We start from the raw sequence: 12,500 nt of genomic DNA, 5'->3' as shown, positions 1-12,500 counted from the left end.
TCGTGCCGGTGGTGATCCTCTCTGAAGACAGTGTCAAGGCGTGAGTTGACTGGGGAGGGGTACATCTGTCAAAAGGTAACGCAGGGTGATCCCTAAGTGAGCTCCAGCGGAGGACGGCAAACCTGCGTAGAGTAAAGGCAAAGCTCACTTGATTGTGATTTTCAGTACTAATACAGACCGGCAAGCGTGCCTTATCGATCCTTTTGACTTTAAGAGTTTTAAGCAAGAGGTGTCAGAAAGTTTACCACAGGGATAACCGGCTTGTGGCAGCCAAGGTTCATAGCGACGGTGTTTTTGATCATTCGATGTCGGCGATTCCTATCATTGTGAAGCAGAATCACAAGCGTTGGCTGTTCACCCCTAATAGGGAACGGAGCTGGGTTTAGACCCGTCGTGAGACAGGGTAGTTTTTACACGGACGATGACATGTCGTTGCAATGGTAATCCTGCTCAGTACGAGAGGAACCGGCAGGTAAGACATTTGGTTAGATTGCTTGGCTGATAAGCCAAGGGTGCGAAGCTACCATCTGAGGGGGAACAAATTTTATGACTGAAGCCTCTAAGTAGAATCTCGCCCCAATCTGTAAGAACGCTAACTTCTGCATCTCTGCGTTGGGAGGCAAACGATAAGCGCCGGAACGGACCCGCTTCGGCGTCCGCGAGGAAAGCCACGCAAACGGTCATTGGTACGTCTTGAATTCAGCGTGCTGACCGAACATATCGTCCCATCACTGAAGAGGTGTTGAAAATAAATTCGTAGACGACCTAGTTCTGGTCGGGGTATCGTACTTAGTAGAGCCAGCCACCTAACTGCGATCTCTTGAAATAATCCTTATGGATACAGATTTGTCCACTTGGAGGGGACAAATCTGCGAGGCAGTGAGTGTGCGAGAGAGGTGCTCTCTAAATAATGCTCTCTACTAATGTACGTTTGCAAAAAACCCCAAAAAAAAAAAAAAAAAAAATTTTTGAATTTTTTTGTTTTTTTACTGAAGTACACATGTCGTTGGCGTGTTGACGAAACGAAATTTGAATTCCCCCAGGAATGGGCCACCGCGGGAAATCACGAAGCAACTTTGTGGATGATGCCAAGTCGAAATTTGAAATCCTGTGAAAAATTTCAACGGGGCAGGGAAGTCCCGAGTCACAGTATGTAGGAATGAATTTGACTGTGGTTGTTAATCAAAATTTGAACTCCCGCAGGGTTTTAGCTGCGCGAGTTTTGCTAGTAACGCTCGGCCAGGCCCAACGAGATCCGGCAAAACCGTTTAGCCCTAGTTAAAATGTCGATGCATATATGTGAGACTGGTGTTCGACTCGAGCAAAGGTTTATCATGGATGGTCTTTCTACCAAAGCCGGCCTGGTAACTTGAATTGAGCTTGTCATGGAAAATCTAGTCAGACCGCTGCCTGGGAGAGTAGGAACGGCTTGCATTCGAGCGAGTAATTTGAAAACCTAGTCAGACCGCTGCCTGAGGAGAGTAGTATCGAGCGCCCATGTTTTGACGGACAGAGCGATGCCCCAAAAACTCGTCGGGTTTACAGATTGCCGACGATCTGAAAAACGAAACGCGTCTGGAGATCTCGGGTAAGCGATTTCGACAAACGAATCCACTTAGGTGGCAAACAACGTCGACTCCCCGTTTGAAGGTCTTGCACTGCAGCGCGGTAGCGAGACTGCGATCTTTTGCAATGCCCCAACTCACTCCCGGGCTAAACGGCGTAGTAGAGAGTAGTTGTGAAGCCGGAAGGGTTTAGTGTCTTTGTACACGAACGAAAATGAAAAGTGGGGGACAGTGGTAAATCCGCTATGTCGGTGGGTAGGGCAATACCAGGCCAGTTTTTCCAAAGCTACGAAAGCGACGTTGTCGTGGAGAGAATTTGGTTATCTGGTTGATCCTGCCAGTAGTATATGCTGGTCTCAAAGATTAAGCCTGCATGTCTAAGTACATACTTTTTATGGGGATGAAAACCGCGAGAAGGCTTCATTAAATCAGTTATGGTTTCCTAGATCGTACGATCATTACTGGATAACTGTGGCAATTTATAGAGCTAATACATGCAAAAAGGGCACGACTCACGGAGGTGCGATTTAATCAGTTCAAAACCAATACGGTTCGCAGGCCGTCACTTGCGTGAATCTGGATAACTTGTGTGCTGATCGCACGGCCCCTAGTGGCCGGCGACGTATCTTTCAATGTTGACCTATCAACTTTCGATGGTACGTGCTATGCCTACATGGTTGTATAAAGCGGGTAACGGAGAATCAGGGTTCGGTTTCCGGAGAGGGAGCATGAGAACGGGATACCACATCCAAGGAGGCAGCAGGCGCGCCAAAATTTAACACCACTCTGGCACGGGGAGGTAGTGACGAAAAATAACAATACGGGACTCTTTCGAGGCCCCGTAATTGGAATGAGTAAACTTTAAACATTTACGATTAATCCTTGAGTGGGCAAGGTCTGGTGCCAGCAGCCGCGGTAATTCAAGTACAATAGCGTATATTAAAGTAGTTGTTGCGTTTAAAAGCTGTTAGTGGGGTCTCAGATCCAGGCTTTGCGGTCCACTCCTTGTGGCTACTGCTCCGTCCTGATCTACCTCCCGGTTTTACCTGGTGCTCTTGATTGAGTGTCTCGGGTGGCCGGAACATTTTACTTTGAAAAAATTAGAGTGTCAAAGCAGGCAGCTCGACCTGAATAATGGTGCAGGAATAATGGAATAGGACATCGGTTCTATTTGTTGGTTTCGGACTTGAGGTAATGATTAAAGAGGGGACAGACGGGGCATTCGTATACGGTGTTAGAGGTGAATTCTGGATCGCCCCGTAAGACGAACTACTGGCGAAAGCATTGCCAAGAATGTTTTCAGTAATCAAGAATCGAAAGGTCAGAGGTTTCGAAGACGACAGATACGTCGTAGTTCTGACCAATAAACGATGCCACTAGCGTCCGCAGGAGTTGCTTCAATGAATCGGCGGGCAGCTTACGGGAAACCAAAGTTTGGGGGTTCCGCGGAGGACGTATGTTGCAAAGCTGAAACTTAAAAGGAATGAGGAAAGGACCACCAGGAGTGGAGCCTGCGTGCCTTAATCGACTCAAAACGGGAAAACTCACCGGCCCGGACACTGTAAGGATTGACAGGATTGTGAGAGCTCTTCTTGATTCGGTGGGTGGTGTGCATGGCCGTTTGAGGTGGTGGGAGCGATTGGTCTGGTTAACTTCCATTAACGAAACGAGACTCTAGCCTGCTTAAATAGTCACCGATCCGCTCTGCGTACGGTGGTGCTGCAACTTCTCTTAGAGGACAAGTGGCGTTTGCCACCCCGAGATGAGCCAATAACAGGTCTGTGATGCCCTTAGAATGTTCGGGGCCGCACGCGCGTACACTGAAGGAATCAACGTGCTTTATCAGTGCCAGGAAGGGTTGGGTAACCCGTTGAACCTCCTTCGTGCTAGGAATTGGGCTTGTCAGTCTTACCCATGAACGCGGAATTCCCGTTAAGCGCGAGTCATAAGCTCGCGTGGATTACGTCCCTGCCCTTTGTACACACCGCCCCGTCGCTACTACGATTGAATGGTTTAGTGAGTCTCGGATGGTCCCGACCACGGGGGGAGTGGAAAACTCTCGAGTCGGTTTGTGCCGAAAAGACGAGCAAACTTGATTATTTAGATGACGAGAGAAAGTCGGTAAACAAGGTTTCCGTAGGTGAAAAAAAAAAACAAAAACTGCGGAAAGGAGCGTACCGAATTGCAAAAAACGCAAACACCTACCACAATTCGTGTTACGGGAAAAAACGCAATGTCACCGGAGACCAGGGCAAGACCCTATCCGACTGACAAAACCCAGAGCAAAGTGACAACGCAAGACGAAACGTCGGGGTATCTGTACCGGTTAATGAGCAAACGGCCCGCCCCAGAGCGTCTAGTAATCTTATCAATAAATACACGTACCAAGCAGTAAACAAAATTGCAGGCAAAAGGACTTTCGGCCACGGCTCTGTCGTCAGCCTCAAACAAAAACAAAAACGAGATGAAATACTCTAAGCGGGGATCACTAGGGGGGGGGGCCTTGCCGGGTGTGCTGTGTCGATTGAAGAGCGCAGCCAGGTGCGTGAATTAATGTGAATTGCAGGACACAGTGAACATAGATATCTTTGAAAGCACATGCGGCCCTGGGTCACTCCGGAGCCACGCCTGTATGAGGGTCGGCACAACATCTATCGAACGGTTATCACATACAAACGTTGCGCCTTGGGCCGTACAAAATCCACGTCGATTGATTGTTTTCATGGTTTACGCGGAGCGGCCCAAATGTTTTCTGACGGAAGGTGCTTTTACGTCACGACAACGAGTTTCGGTGTTGAAATCGCCCCAGAACGGGGACGACAGAGACGCAGCTCGAATCACATCAGTGTGCGCTCGAATGTAACGTCACTGATTTCAGTTGAGACTCCGTAAGGCCAAACCATTTATCGAAAATGAATCACTTTCCGACCTCAGATCGACGAGACTACCCGCTGAATTTAAAGCTATCACTAAAGCGGAGGCAATGGAACTAACAAGGATTCCCCCGAACGGCGAGTGAAGGGGAATAGCAGCACCAATCCCTCCGGCCTTGCGCTGCCGGGACGTGGTGTTTGGGAGACCGCTTGTCGTGCAAGTTCGGGTTTGCCCACGTCCTCCCGATCGGCGGCCTCTCCCCAAGTGGGGGTTGTCAGGCCTTTACCGGCATCGTTGCTACACGGTATGGTCGTCCTCGGAGTCGGGTTGTTTGGAATGCAGCCCAAAGCTGGTGTAACTCCATTCTAGGCGAAATACTGACACGAGTCCGATGCGGACACAAGTACCGTGAGGGAAAGTTGGAAAGAACTTTGAAGAGAGAGTTCAAGAGTACGTGAACCGCTTAGAGGCAAACGGGGGTGGATTCCGAAAGTCGACCAGGGGAATTCATCTTGCTGTAGGGCGACGGGCGTTTTAGAGATCCTTAACCGGCCTCTGCTGGCGTCGATTGCTGCTGCCGGCGAGTGCACTTTCCCCGGTCGAGCGCCACGACGTTTTCCCTGGCGGTCTAAGCTCTGCGAGAAGTAGCTCGTCACTCTCGGGTTGTCGAGTGTTATAGATCGCAGAGTAGTGTCTTGCCGGGAGACTGAGGGTCTCCCAGCGCCAACCGCCTGTGCTCGGTGCTTTCGTTCAAATGGGGTCCATGCTTGCAGTGTTCAACCGACCGCGATTGTATATCGGGTGCTCAGCGGGGCGCGCTCTGGCGTTCAGTGGCGATTCGGTCGGCATCCACCCGACCCGTCTCTGAAAACACGACCAAGGGAGTCTAACTGTGCGCGAGTCATGGGGTATTACAAACCTAAAGGCGCCGCAATTTGAAAGTGAAGGCAGCCTCCGGTTGCCTAGGTAGGATCCTCCTGTAACGGGGAGGGCACTACCGGCCCGTCTCGCCGCCATCGTCGGGAGAGGCGGAGAAAGAGCGTAACCACGTTGGGGAACCGAAAAGATGGTGTGAACTATGCCATGAGTAGGAGAAGCCAGAGGAAAATCTGGTGGAGTCCGTAGCGTTCTGGACGTGCAAGATCGATCGTCAAACTTGGGATGAGGGGCGAAAGACTAATCGAACCATCTAGTAGCTGGTTCCCCCGAAGGTTTCCTAGGCTAGCTGCACTCATTCGCAAGTTTTATCCGGTTTTTGGTTAAAGCGCATGATTAGAGGCATTGGGGACGATAACGACTTCACCTATTCTCAAACTTTAAATGGGGGTAGAAGTCCGACTCGCTTAATTGGAGTCGGGCGTTCGAATGCGAGGGCCAAGTTGGGCCACTTTTGGTAAGCAGAACTGGCGCTGTGGGATGAACCAAACGTCGGTTAAGGTCCAAACGCTCCTGTGACGGCCTCATCAGGATACCATAAAAGGTGTTGTTGATACAGACAGCAGGACGGGGCATGGAAGTCGGAAACCGCTAAGGTTGGAGTGTTTTGTAACAACTCACCTGCAGAATCAACTACCCCTGAAAATGGATGGGCGCTAGAGCGTCTGTGACGATAAGGACAGTCGCCGCCAATACGAGCCCCCCGGGAGAGCAATGCGGCGAACGAGTTAGGAGGGCCGCCGTGGTGCGCACTGAAGCTTGGGGCGGTGAGCCCGGGTGGATGAGCCGCCAGGGTGCAGATCTTGGTGGTAGTTAGCAAAGATTCAAAACGAAACTTTGAAGATGAAGTGGAGGAAGGGTTCCATGTGAACAGCAGTTGACATGGTCAGTCGGCCATAAGAGATAGGTAAACAACGTTCTGAACGGGGGCAATACCGACTCTCGAAACACAAAAAACAAGAGTGTGGACCGTCTTTCTTTAAATAGAAGGAATCGGGTAATATCCGAACCCGCAATCGGAAGTTTGTAATCAAGGGCCATGTTGCGGCAACGAAAACGAACTCGGAGACGGTCGCGGAAGCCCGGGAAGAGTTCTCTTTTCTTTGTAAGGAGACGAACTCCCTGGAATTCGGCGCCCGGAGATCGGGACGTTGGTCCGTAAAAGCACTGCGGCTCTTGCAGTGTCCGGTTTTGCACTTCCGTCGGCCTTGAAATCCGAGGGAGACATTGTGACTTTCGTGCAGGACCGACCCATATCAGCAGCACTGTCGCCAAGGTGCAAAGCCTCTCGTCGATATTATTTAGTAGAAACAATGTAGGTAAGGGAATCGGGCCAAAATTAGATCCGTAACTTCGGGAAAAGGATTGGCTATTAAGGGCTGGGCCGGTCGGGCTGGAGTACGAAGCGGGGTGGGACGACGGGCAACGGGCTGCGCGAGGGCCTCACGGTCGGAGTCGGACCGCTGTCTAACCATCCCGGTGGACTGCCTAGCTGTGCTGCGGCTTTCGGTCGTTGGCTTCGTCCGGGCAATAACAGCCAACTTAGAACTGGTACGGACCAGGGGGATCGACTGTCTAATTAAAAACAAAGCATTGCGCTTGGCCGTAACATGGTTGTTGACAGCAATGTGATTTCTGCCCAGTGCTCTGAATGTCAAACGTGACGAATTCATCAAGCGCGGGGTCAACGGCGGGTTAGTAACTATGACTCTCTTAAGGGCCAAATGCCTCGTCATCTAATTAGTGAAGCGCATGAATGGATTTAACGAGATTCCCACTGTCCCTATATACTATCTAGCGAAACCACAGCCAAGGGGAACGGGATTGGAAACATCAGCGGGGAAAGAAGACCCTGTTGAGCTTGCTCTAGTCCGACTTGTGAAGAGACATTAAGGGTTTGTAGCATGTGGGAGTGCAACGAAATTAAAATACACGACTTTATCGTTTTTCTTTACGTATTCAGTAAAGCGGAGGAGAGCGGGGCGCAAGCTCCTCGATCTGGAATTAAGTCACCGGCTACTGCCGGTGGTGATCCTCTCTGATGAAGACAGTGTCAGCGGGGAGTTTGACTGGGCGGTACATCTGTCAAAGGAGGTAAAAAGCAAGGTCGTTCATAAGTGTGAGCTCAGCGAGGACGGAAAACACGCGTGAGTAAAGGGCAAAAGCCTCATTGATTTTGTTTTCAGTACGAATAAGGACGTGAAAGCGTGCCTATCGATCCCTTTTGACTTTAAGAGTTTTAGCAGGAGGTTGTCAGAAAAGTTACAAGGGATAACGGGCTTGTGGCAAGCCAAGCGTCATAAGCGAGTCGGTGCTTTTTGATTCCTTCGAGTCGGGGCTCTTCCTAGGTTGTGAAGCAGAATTCACCAAGCGTTGGCTTGTTGTCACCCACTAATAGGGAAGTGAGCTGGGTTTCGACCGCGTGAGACAGTTAGTTTTACCCTACTGATGACATGCGTTTGCTGCAATGGTAATGCCTGCTCGTACGAGGAGGAACCGCCCGGTCAGACATTGTTTATGTGCTTGGCTGATAAAGCCAATGGTGCGAGTCCGATGCGGGATTATGACGAACGCCTTAAGTCAGAATCTCGCCCAAACTGTAACGTCATTCTGCAATATATGCGTTGGGAGGCAACGATAATGTGCTGCGGAGGACCCGCTCGCGTCCGCCGCGATGGTAAGGCCACAGCAAACGGGTCATTGGTACGTCTGGAATTCAGCTGTGCTGACCGAAACGGATACGACCCATCCACTGAAGAGGTGTAAAATCAGTCGTAGGACGACATAGTTCTATGGTCGGGTCTCGTACTTAGTAGAGCAGCCACCTATCACTGCGATCTCTTGAAATTAATGCATATGATACAGATTGGTCCACTTGGATGGAGACAAATCATGCGAGCAGTAGTGATGTGTGCGAGAGAGGGTGCTCTCTATAATGCTCTCTACTAATGTACGTTTGCACATAACCCAAGAAAAAAAAAAATAAAAATTTTTGAATTTTTTGTTTTGTTTTACGGAAGTACACATGTCGTTGCGTGTGACGAAACGAAATTGGAATTCCCCCAGGAACGGCACCGGGGAAATAAGAAGAAATTTTTGGAGCTGCCAAGTCGAAATTTGAAATGAAATCCTGTGAAAATTCACGGGGCAGGGAAGTCCCAGTCACAGGTAGTGTAAGGAATGAATTTTGACTGTGTAATCAAAATTTGAAACTCCGCAGGGTTTTAGCTGCGCGAGTTTTTGTTTTGTAAACGCTCGGCCGGCCAACGCGATCCGCAACCTTTATCCCTAGGTAAAATGTCGATGATATATATGTGGACTGGCGTGTTCGACTCGAGAAAGCGGTTATAATCGGATGGTTCTTTCTTACCAAAGCCGGATGGGTACTTGATTGTGAGCTTGTCATGAAATCTAGTCGACCGCTGCTAGGAGAGTAGGAACGGGCTTGAATTCGAGCGAGGAAGTAATTTGAAAACTAGTCCAGACCGCTCTGCTAGGAGAGTAGATCGACAGCGCCATGTTTGACGACAGAGCGTTATGACCCAAAAAAAAACCTCGTCGGGTTTACAATGGATGCCGACTATCTGAAAACGAACGTATGGAGATCTGCGGGAAGAGATTTCTAAACAAACGAATACAATCACGGTGGCAAACAACTTCGACTACCGTTGAAGGTCTGCACATGCAGCGCGGTTGGTAGCTGACTGCGATCTTTTGGCAACTGCCCCACTCACTCCGGGCTAAAGGAGTAGTAGGAGTGAAGCAGAAGTTTAGTGTCTTTGTACACGAACGAAATGAAACGAAAATGTGGTAAATACGCTAGTCGGTGTAGGGCATACAGGCAGTTTTTCCAAAGCTACAGCGACGTTGTCGTGGTAAGCATTGGGTATCTGGTTGATCATGCCAGTAGTAATAGGATTGTTCAAAGATAAGCCATGCATGTCTAAGTAGTACAATACTTTTTGATGGTTGAAACGCGAATGGCTCATTAAACATTATGGTTCCTTAGATGTACAGATCCTACTTGGAGAATCTGTGGCAATTCTAGAGCTAATACATACAAAAAAGGCACCGACTCACGGAGTTGCGATTTGATCAGTTCAAAACCAATCGGTCGCAAGGCCGTCACATTTGGTGAATCTGGATAACTTTGTGCTGATCGCACGGCCCTCGTGCCGGCGACGTATCTTTCAAATGTCTGACTATCAACGTTCGATGGTACGTGCTATGCCTACCATGCGTTTTGGTAACGGGCGTAACGGAGAATCAGGGTTCGGGTTCCGGAGAGGGAGCATGAGAAACGGGCTACCACATCCAAGAAGCAGAAGGCGCGCAAATTACCCACTCCTGCACGGGGAGGTGGTTAGTGACGGGCCGAAAATAACCATACGGGACTCTTTCGAGGCCCCCGTTAATTGGAATGAGTTACACTTAAACCCTTTAACGAGTATCCATTGGAGGGCAAGTTGGTGCAGCAAGCCGGGTTCCTCCCGCTCCAATAGCGTATATTAACGTTGTTGCCGTAAAAAGCTCGTAGTTGGATCTCCGATCCAGGCTTGCGGTGCCACTCCTTGGTGGCTAATGCTACGTCCTGATCTACCTCCGGTTTTACCCTTGGGCTCTGATTGAGTGTCTCGGGTGGCCGCGGAACATTTACTTTGAAAAACTAGAGTGTTCAAAGCAGCTAGATGCGTGTCTTCTGAATAATGGGCATGGGAATAATGGATAGGACCTCGGTTCATTTGTGGTGTCGGAACTGAGGTACGATTAGAGGGACAGAACGGGGGCATTGATTTAAGGTTGTAGAGGTGACAAGTTTTGAACTTTTGTCTTGGCTCTGTTCCGTAAGATCGACATCTTTGATCTGCGATTAAGCATTTTTGCCAAGATAGTTGTTCATTAATCAGATCGAAAGTCAGAGGTGCCGAAGACGATCAGATATCCGTCGTAGTAGTTTGACATAAACGAGCCAACCTAGCGAGCCGCGGAGTTGCTTCAGGACTCGGCGGGCAGCTGACGGGGAAACCAAAGTTTTGGGTCCGGGGGAAGTATGGTTCCAAGCTTGAAACTTAAAGGACATTGACGGAAAGGGCAACCACCGGAGTGGAGCTGCGGCTTAATTGACTCAAACACGGGAAAACTCACCCGGCCCGGACAGTAGGATTGACAGATTGAGAAGCGCTTTCATTGCTTGGTGGGTGGTGGTGCATGCCGTTTCTTATTGGTGGGAGCGATTTGCTGTTAAATCCGATAACGAACGAGACTTCTAGCCTGCTAAATAGTTCACCGATCGCTCTCGTGGTGCACACTTCTAGAGGACAAGTTGCGTTTAGCCACACGAGTTGAGAAATAACAGGTATGTGATGCCCTAGATGTTCGGGGCCGCAAGCGGGCGTACACTGAAGGAATCAACGTGCTCTTATCCTTGCCCGGAAGGGTTGGGTAACCCGTTGAACCTCCTTCGTGCTAGGGATTGGGGCTTGTAATTCTTCCCATGAACGAGGAATTCCCAGTAAGCGCGAGTCATAAGCTCGCGTTGATTACGTCCCTGCCCTTTGTACACACCGCCCGTCGCTACTACCGATTGAATGGTTTAGTGAGCCCCTCGGATTGGTCCCGACACGGGGGGAAACTCTCGAGTCGGGGTGCCGAAAAAAAGGAAAAAACTTGTTTATTTAGGGGAAAAAAAGTTTTTAACAAGGTTTCGTAGGTGAACCTGGGAAGGATCATCCCCGAATTGCAAAACACGCAAAAAACCCAATTCGTTTTCCCAAAAAACGCAAATGTCATCGGGGGGACCAGGGCCCAGACCCTACTCCGATAAAAAACCCCAGGGGAAAACCCGCAAAAAAACGCGGGGTATCTGAAAAGGTTTAATGAGCAAGGCCGCCCCCAGCCCGTTAGCCCTTTTTTTTAATCAAAAGACCAAGCAGAGTAACCAAATTGCAGGCAAAGGGATTTGGGGCCCAAAGGCTTTGTGTCAGCCTCAAAAAAAAAAAACGAGATGAAATAAATTCTAAGCGGTGGATCCCCGGGGCCCGTGTGTGAGAAGAGCCCCACCCAAGGGGGCGGGAAATTAATGTGAATTCCCGGACAAATTAAACATGGGAATATTTTGAACCCCACATTGCGGCCCTGGGTCATCCCGGAGCCACGCCTGTTGAGGGCGGAAAAATTTCTATCGCAAACGGAAATGCAAAAACTTTGCGCCTTGGGCCTTTAAAACCCCGTCGTTGATTGTTTTTTTGGGTACGGGGAGCGGCCCAAAAATGATTATCGGAGGTGTTTACGCACGAAAACCGAGTAGTTGGGTTTTTAAAATCCCCCGGAACGGGAAAAAGGGAGAGCAGCCGAATCACTCAGTGTGCGCTCAAATGTCACCGTCACTGACTTTTTCATTTTGAGACCCCGTAAAGGGCCCCAAACCATTATCGAAAAAAACCCTTTTCCGACCTCAGATCGACGAGACCCCCGCAAATTTTAAGATCCCAAAAGAGGAGGAAAAGAAAAAAACAAAGGGTTTTTCCCCCAAAGTAACGGCGAGTGAAGGGGGAATAGCCAGCCCCCAAACCCTACCCTTTGCGCTCCCGGGAAAATTTGTGGTTTTGGGGACGCCGCTGCGGCAGTTGGGGGTCCCCAAATCCCCCCGATGGGGGCCTTTCCCCCAAAGGGGGTCGGGGCCTTTTCCCGGGCATGTCCCCGGTTTGGTGTCCTCGGAGTGGGTTTGTTTGGGAATGACCCCAAAAGCTGGTGGAAAACCCCATCAAAGGCAAAAAAGACACGAGTCCGAAAAGGGGAAAAAGACCGTGGGGGAAATTTGGGAAAAGAACTTTGAGGGGAATTTTCAAGAGAAGGAAACCCCTTAAGGAAAAACGGGGGGGGATCGTAAATTTCGACCGGGGGAATTTCATTTGCTGTCGGCGAGGGGCCGTTTTTTAGAGTTCCTTTAAAAACCGGACTATGTGGCCCCGATTGCTGGGGCCCGAGGGCATTTTCCCCCCGGGTTCGAGCGCCACGCCCGGTTTTCCTGGGGGTTTCAAAAAGTGGGGGCGAAAAGGTAGCTCGTCACTTGGGTGTCGAGGGTTTTTAGAAAGCAGTTTGGTCGTTTTTGCCGGGGGGGCCCGA

General features: G+C 49.8%; 1 pseudogene; it reads left to right on the top strand.

The window, feature by feature from the left end:
* The window catches only part of LOC117320548, a pseudogene marked incomplete at its 5' end in the record, with an annotated part of 2,612 nt that extends 1,762 nt beyond the window's left edge, over window positions 1–850 (top strand).
* Between the last annotated feature and the right edge of the window lie 11,650 nt (window positions 851–12,500).

Source organism: Pecten maximus, unplaced genomic scaffold (assembly GCF_902652985.1).
Source record: "Pecten maximus unplaced genomic scaffold, xPecMax1.1, whole genome shotgun sequence".
Classification (NCBI taxonomy): Eukaryota; Metazoa; Mollusca; class Bivalvia; order Pectinida; family Pectinidae; genus Pecten; species Pecten maximus.
The sequence above is the reverse complement of the archived record's forward strand: the minus strand, read 5'-3'. Positions and strand labels throughout refer to the sequence as shown.